Source organism: Poecilia reticulata, unplaced genomic scaffold, assembly GCF_904066995.2.
Source record: "Poecilia reticulata unplaced genomic scaffold, P_reticulata-male-v2 Scaffold_40, whole genome shotgun sequence".
Lineage (NCBI taxonomy): Eukaryota > Metazoa > Chordata > Actinopteri > Cyprinodontiformes > Poeciliidae > Poecilia > Poecilia reticulata.
The window spans coordinates 170,133-177,739 of NW_027675138.1; the positions used below are offsets into that span (position 1 = coordinate 170,133).

Here is a 7,607-nt window from a genome sequence, read left to right on the forward strand (position 1 = left end):
GGCAGTACATTTACCTCATTTTTTTAAAAATGAGCATTATTGCTAATTTTTTCTCTCAGGTTAGTGGACTGCCTTGCGAAATTAGAATTGATCATCAAAAAAATATAATAAATTCCTTTTTATCTTTTTTTTTTTCAAAAAATATTTTCCTTCCTTTTTTTATTCGTCAAGAAAATAAAATAAAAAAAATTGGGAAAAAATACTTACAAATTATCATAATTCATTAATGCATGATCATAATTCACGTATTAAAGGGTTAAGGTTAAAATTAGCTAAGCATTTTAGCTAATTTTTTTTTGTCTCGGGTTTGTGGAGTGCCTTGAGAAGCAGTCCACTAAAATAAGCATTTTAGCTATTTTCAGTCTTTTTTAAAATAAGTATTTTAACTATTTTTGTTTGGTCTCAAGTTAGTGGAATGCTTTGTTTATGTTGCCTTTTTAACATTTGTTGTTTAGCAAAGCTGACCGGTCAGCAGAAGAGTATGTCATACTCGCTGGAAAATGTCGATCTCCGATTGGCTGACACGTAACATCTTGTATCTATGCCTGTGACGTAAGGTGCTAAATCTGCCAGCCAGCTGTGTTGACAGTCTCAAAAAAAGCTTTTTTGTTGCATTTTTTAAAATTGTTGTTTTGCTGAGCTGACTGGTCAGCTGTAGGACACGTCATACACGCTGGAAAATGCCAATCTCTGATTGGCTGACATGAATTCCCAAGCCGCTGAAGCTTCTGGAACTTTCTGGCACTCTCTGCTTCCGAGTCTGCTACGGTCAAGGTAAGACGTGTTTGTGTTTTCTCCATAAAATATAGTATTTTAATTTTTAATTTGATTAGAATATTATTATAAATGCTTACAGTTGTTAGATTTAATGTGTTTTTTGAGAAAGTTGGTCGATTTTAAAAGTTTAATTGCTGTGTAATATTTCGTTGTGGCTCTGATTCCGTACTAGCTAGCTTGATGGAACAGGATTTTTCTGGATTTATACGGGAAGCTAAATGTTTGTACGCCCACAAGACGCTAAAGAATAAATTGCTGTGGTGTTTTTAATTATCATGTAATTTCTTTCGTATCTTTATATGTGATATATAGTCATATACCGGCATTATGTGAGATATTTTTCCACCTGGGAGGGTGCGGTTTTTATTTTGCTTGTGTTAGAAGCACAGCAGTGGGCAGATCCCAATGACTTCATACTACTGCGAGTCGATACACCGATCGATTTGAGTGTTTAGGGCGTCTGGTTTATAGTTGAAGCTTATGTAGCTACGTTTTGCGAAGATGGAGGTTCGCAGTTGAAGCCTTTCAGGTGTTTTTGGGTGCGTTCACCCTGCAGCCTGAAGTGACACAATTCTGACTTTTTGGTAATTCCGATTTTATTTTGTTTTTGCCCGGGCCGTTCACACTACCAGTAAATGCGACCTGTATGTGTTCTGCAGAGTGAACGGGCAAACGACCTGAAAGTGTCCCGCATGTACAGTAGAGGGCGCAATAGCGTCCGCGTTCTCGGTGTTCCGCCAACCGCCATAAGAGAAGAAGAGCTCAGTGTTTGCCGAAGTAAACATGGTTGCTAATGGTGGAGCATAGCTTACATATTTGAAGTTGTCTGACCGGAGCAGCATATTAACAGCTTAATCCTCATAGTCCTCATTTATTCATACAGTAAAAGACTTGGTTCATTTGGATAAAATCTATTTTTAAATTAACATATTTAAAACCCTTTATATTTATTTGTTTAATCTCTGCTTTTCATTATATTTTGAACCAAGTTGTAAAATGTATAGATGTTTGCAACAGTTGTGAAAAATATCTCGGTCCTGCTTACAAGCCTCAGAACTTCTAAAAACTTTTTAAAAATTATTTTAAAAATGTATTTTTACACCTCTTTTTTAATGGCCATTTATTTTGCTTCTCATTACAGCTTTTCACTTGTGCGAGACTGAGATTTGGAAGTTTTCCACTGCTGCTTGCTGAGATCCTAACCTCTGCATCACCACACCATCAGCTTAATCCATCAACATACATATAACTCTTAATCTTACACATACCTTATCTACATATTGAAATAAGTTTTTTGCACATAGTAACATTCACACATAGTCCTACAAACACTGTTTAATTTTAGATATTATTTGTAAATAACCAGCTTTCGCCCCCCCAGGTGTCTTTTTTTTAATTCTGGTCTTACAGGATGCCACGTCGGGGTCGTCGGTCCGAGTCTGCTAAGGTGAGATGGAGGAAGCTGGAGAGTGTGCCGGACGTCGCCAAGGTATATAAATTACACATCGTATTAATTTTTTTTGTCTAACAGTAGTTTTTACTGTAGTTTTGACTTTAAGCATGATCATAATTGTTTCTGTGTTGACAGCCGGGGACATCAGCGCTCACGTCTCGGGCTTGGACCACCACCGAGTCTCCGCCGAAGAAGGTATTGCTACCATTTTACTTTCATTAACTTATTGTTAGATGATAAAGTCTTTGGCTTTACTCATTCCATTTATGTCTTTAGACGTCGCGACTGCTGGAGGGTGGCCTGCCCGACCAGGTAAGTTCATGACAAGTTCAGGATAATTTATTTACAATAACCTTATCCAGTTATATTTGTGGTTAATTTAAACATTTTTTTAAATTATTTTTTTGTAGATGTCGCCTGCCGTGGTCCGCCAGGAGGATCCCCGTGCGCCATCGACCTCTCCTGGGTCACGTATGTGTATAAAATTTGTGTTGTTTTGTTGTTAAATTTTCAGAGGCATGAAAGTCTAATCTTGATAATTGCATCTCTCTAAACAGGCCGTGGGACGGGGCGTCGCCATCGGGTGGAGACGTGGCCAGCTTCCCGGGTGACCAGACGTAGCTGCAAGTTGGTTCTGCCTTCTGCCGAGGCTCTGGAGAAGAAGGTACTTTTTTTTGTCAATTTCATATGTAAATCTTGGTTTGGATGATGAAATCAATCATCAAACTTTAATGGTTTTTCTTTCTTTTTTTTTTCTTCAGTTTGCTCTTTTGGTTGGTGATTCTCATCTGCGTGCTATCGTGGATGGGTATTCTACCATGCCAAAGGGCGACTTCTCCTTAGGGTTGCTTGCATCCCCTGGAGCCTCTGCGGAAGAGTTGCGGCTTGAGGTCCAGAATACACTTCTGCCTCGGACCCCCGAGGTGATCTGTCTTCTGGCCCCAAGCAACAACTTGACCGCCAGCAGGACCTTCGTGGAGGCCGGACGGGACTTTGCCAGGTTGTTGCGTACTGTCTGCGAACTCTCTGCTAATGTAAGTATAAGTATACTGCATTTATTCATGATCAAATACATCTGAAAACTTGTCGTATGTTAATTTGGTTCTTTTATTTTGATTGAAATTGACAGGTGGTTGTTGTGGACTTTCCTCCGCGACTTGTCGTGGACCAAAGTGCCCAACATCTGCTGCGGCAGGAGTATCGCCGTGTGGCTGCTCAGAGAAGTAAGTGACGGACTCAATTTGTTCTGTTATCTGTTATAGGTTCACCTGAGCGACCATCCTGGGATGGAGGTCCTTGCTCAGTTGCTTCAGGCGGCGGTCTGCTCGCAACTTGAGTTAAGTGCACCGAAATCTCCAGCTCCCGTGACGTTGGCTCCTCCCCCTCCTGGGACGGCTTCCCCCCCTGCGGTGAGACGTCCCCTGCCCCGGCTGGTTGTGGTTGGCGAGGTGGCTGCTCCCCGTCGTTCGGACCCCTTCGACTGGACTGTGGTTGGTGGCCGGAAGGTACTTGATACATACTTAGTTGATTTAAGCAATGTTTTTGCATGTTTAACTCTTTAAAAGTCCATGAATGTGTATATTTGTCTTTTTAACATGTCTGTTTTGTGAAGGGGTAGTAGCAAGAGTCCGCCTCCCTGAGTGTTCATTTCAACTTTTGTTTAAAGTGCTGATTAGAAACTAACTGTTTTATGTTTTTTTTTTGTTTTTTTTTTATTGTGTTGAGAAGAAAAACTGGAATTCTGCTATAATAATTAAGCCATTTTTTTCCCAGAAGATCAGGTAAATCTTAAAAACCAGCATTTTGAAAATATGAAGAGGAATTAGCTTACAAACATAAAATATGAAGTGCTACATGACGTCTCTCTGTTATGTGAAATTTCACATCTTCAAAAAATAATTAGGCATATTTTAAGAAACTGGGGAAAGTTGTCCAAGTAACGACGAAAAGAGCGACTGACAAGTTGGACCAGAGTAACAGCAAAAATGGCGAGATTGTGATATTGATTGGTGTGACAGAAGTCTGTCAAACACATTTTGTAATATGTAGTTTAGTGGTTTATGAGTTGTGTAGCAATTTCCACTTGATGCCCAAGTGGAAATTGCTTCCACTTGGGCAATTTCCACTTGATGCCCAAGTGGAAATTGCTTATTTGCTGAAAAGGTATTTTGTCCAGGGTGTTAATATTTGTAAATGGAAATGAAACCATAAGCAATATAAAATTTATAGAAATGTATACATAACTGTTAAGTAGTTTAAATAATTTGACTAAATATAAAATTAATAAATGAAATAACTAGAGTGCACATGAATATGTATAAATCTATAAATGAGTCAAGAAAAAACTTAGACACTCAGAGTTGGTTATTGTACATAAAGAATTATGTGACTAATAAATGTGCAGCATACAGGGGTGGTCTGTTTTTAACTGCAAGACAAAAAAGTGAAACTTGCAAAAAGAGTCTGAGGGACAGTGAAGATTGTGAAGATGATGATAACGATGATGGCATTTGTATTAGAAATCTAGAGAATCAGAGGCATAAAGGGTAAGATGAGGCCAAGACGGGTGTAGAGGCAGCTACTCAGAGATCAAAGCTGAGGAATGGCGGCGCTGCGCAGCTGTAAGGAGTTGATCACCAGGGGATGAAGAAGAGCAACTCCCCAAGCAGCTAGTAAGCAGCATCCAGTTGTGGTGAGCTCCAGGAGTTAAGGTAGTAAACCTTTGTGAGCTCACAATAAAAAATAAAAAAAATGTCCAACTTGAAATTTATGTAACTTGTGTATGGGAAATAACTGTGTTTCCAAATGAAAAAAGAATTTGTAACATTACACCCTTAAAGTTGTGTAGCAGAAAATACCACATAAAGCAATAATATGATTTCTGTGGAGGAAGTTCAAAGGTAAAATTAAAGTTTATTAAAATTACTATACATGTATACCCTGGATCCAGAGGGTTTGCTGCCACTGAAAATGATTTTTCAATGTTTACAGACATCGCGTGAGGTCCAGGGTGGTGATGGCTGTCCACACATCACTGGGAGGATGGTTGACCATCAGGTACGCTTTTCTTCACCTCAAAGCAAAACTTGTTGTGTCCTCAATGTACAAATGAATCTATTTTAAGCTATTTCTTTTATTTTATAGGGAGACCTGTTGGACTCTTCCATCCCCCCGAATCCTGTGTGGTTCAGCCCAGCGTTGCTGGAGGAGATGGACCGGATCGTTCCTGCGTCTGGCCGTGACGCTCCGCTACCTACATGTTCTCCGAAGGGGAAGAAGGTATTTTATTCTACTTTTTTAAATAACCAAGTGATTTTGAAGTGCCACAATTGGTTTTAAAAATTATATATATATTTTTTATTAGAAGGCGAGTCCGAGGCGTCGTCCAGTTTCTGATCCCTCCAACCTGAGTCCGGTGGAGCAGCAGGTGTGACACCGTTTCAGAAAACATATAGATTTTAAGATGTATGTTCACTTTGCACCAAGTTGAGGGCTTCTGTTGATTTATAGATGGAGGGAGCGCCGAGAGAGACCACCAGCCCAGCTCGTCGCGAGGCACGGAGACCGGTCCCCCCGATGGACGTCGAGGCCCCTGCCGAGTCCTCTCCCGTGCCACCAGAGGACCATGTCCGGGATGGGAGCTGCCAGGTAACTCCTTCCTACCATCTCAGTCACAACAAATGGGTGGAACATTGCGACATGTGTAAAAAGTTGGCCTACGTGGTTCTGTGTATGACAAAGGTGCAAAACATCCCGTCACTCACATGAGGAAAACAGCTACAAATGGTTGTGAATAGTGAGTTTATGTATCTAAAAAAATATACACCTTCAAGTTTTTGACTTGGTGGGCATGATGCTTCATTTTTTGTGCCTTTTAAATTTTTATTTAATCCAATTAAAAAAAAATTTGGTTTTTGTTTTTCAGATTGGCTAAGAAACTTAGCCAATGTTAGATTAATTTCTAAAGTACAGAAAAGTTTGTTTGAGATGTACAAATATGAACATATGGATTTATTTTGTAATCCGATCCGAAACTGCTGTAATGACGGTATTTACCAATATGTTACTTTATTAAAATTTTATTTCAATTAATCTATTGATCATCAGAATAATTGATTTCTAAACTGCAAAAAACTTGTTTACAACAGGCCTAATTGGTGGTGGTAGGTAGTCATTAGTTGAATATTTGTATAAATACTGAAATGTTATTTTTTTTAATGTTACAGGCTTCTGCGCTGGAACCCGGGATCAGCGGTCCACCGGTCCTGTTGGTAAGTGCTACTCATTCCCAGGCTGACAGGAGGTATGCTGCATTTTCCCGTAATCACCAGTGCACATGCATGGCACTCACATTTTAGCTTACCACAATGAGGGGTTGCAGTTTGACACAGTGTTGCTTGACAGAGTGATTGAAAAAGGAGATGAACTTTATACCGGCGTTAAACAGCAACTGATCAGTGATGGAACATTTCGTGACAATCACTTGACTTTGAAGAGATGCCTGACCATGTGCTGACAGATGGGAACATCTATGCAGTACACACCACTGGTTTGAGAGTAGGTCATATTTTGCTCGGAGCGGGAGCCCTCAAGGAACTCGACATTTGGGTTTGCCTCTTGCCCTGCAACTGGAATGTCTCTTGGAAAATGTCACCCATGCTTTTCTTTTGGTGACTCCTGAGTGCATTGCAGTTTTCAGGGACAGAAGCGGTCGGTTTGGAGTTTTTGATTCTCATTCAAGAAATTCAGCAGGCCTGCCCCACCCCGGTGGTACTGCAGTGATGATGACTTTCTGCAATCTGTCTGACATGGTCAACCATCTGCACAAGCTCTTTCGTGACCGCGGACCCAATGCCACCTATGAGTTTGTGCCAGTAGGTTTTGTCAGGGAAAATGACGGCTATTCTCAGGATTCTGCCTTTCAGAACATTCCACCTGGAGGCACAAAAGTAAGTCCAACTGTTTTCAAAACAGATAGCACCTCTGAAGAGGAAATTCCTCCTTGGCTTAGGGAAGTTGCAAACATATAGAGGAGACAGTTCAAACTGTCCCAAATGTGTCAAAAGCACCAAAAGCTAAGAGAAGAAAGATTAGGGACAGGGTTAAAACACAACAGAGACAGAATGTAGAAAGAAAAATAAAGAAAAGTGCATATGAAAAAGACAGATATGTAACATCTCCAACATTTAAGACCAAAAAACTGCAGGCCCTGAAAAAAACATACATTCTTAAACAGGCAGAGATGAAGGATCAGATAAAAAATAGATACAGGACAGATGCATCTTTCCGGAAGAGACAAATAAATTACGTAAAGTACAGATTGATCTTTGACCACAGCTTCAGAGCCAGTAAGAAAGCCAACATGTCTGAATATATA

General features: G+C 40.1%; 1 pseudogene across 1 annotated transcript; it reads left to right on the forward strand.

Moving 5' to 3' along the window:
• The first annotated feature begins 249 nt into the window (after positions 1 to 249).
• On the forward strand, positions 250 to 6,715 carry LOC145550399 (uncharacterized; annotated as a pseudogene). The gene is made up of 11 exons (XR_014086299.1): positions 250 to 2,266; positions 2,366 to 2,425; positions 2,507 to 2,542; positions 2,641 to 2,701; positions 2,788 to 2,894; positions 2,992 to 3,264; positions 3,360 to 3,735; positions 5,222 to 5,287; positions 5,375 to 5,509; positions 5,595 to 5,878; positions 6,457 to 6,715. The product of XR_014086299.1 is annotated as an uncharacterized LOC145550399 (transcript).
• The last annotated feature ends 892 nt before the right edge of the window (positions 6,716 to 7,607 follow it).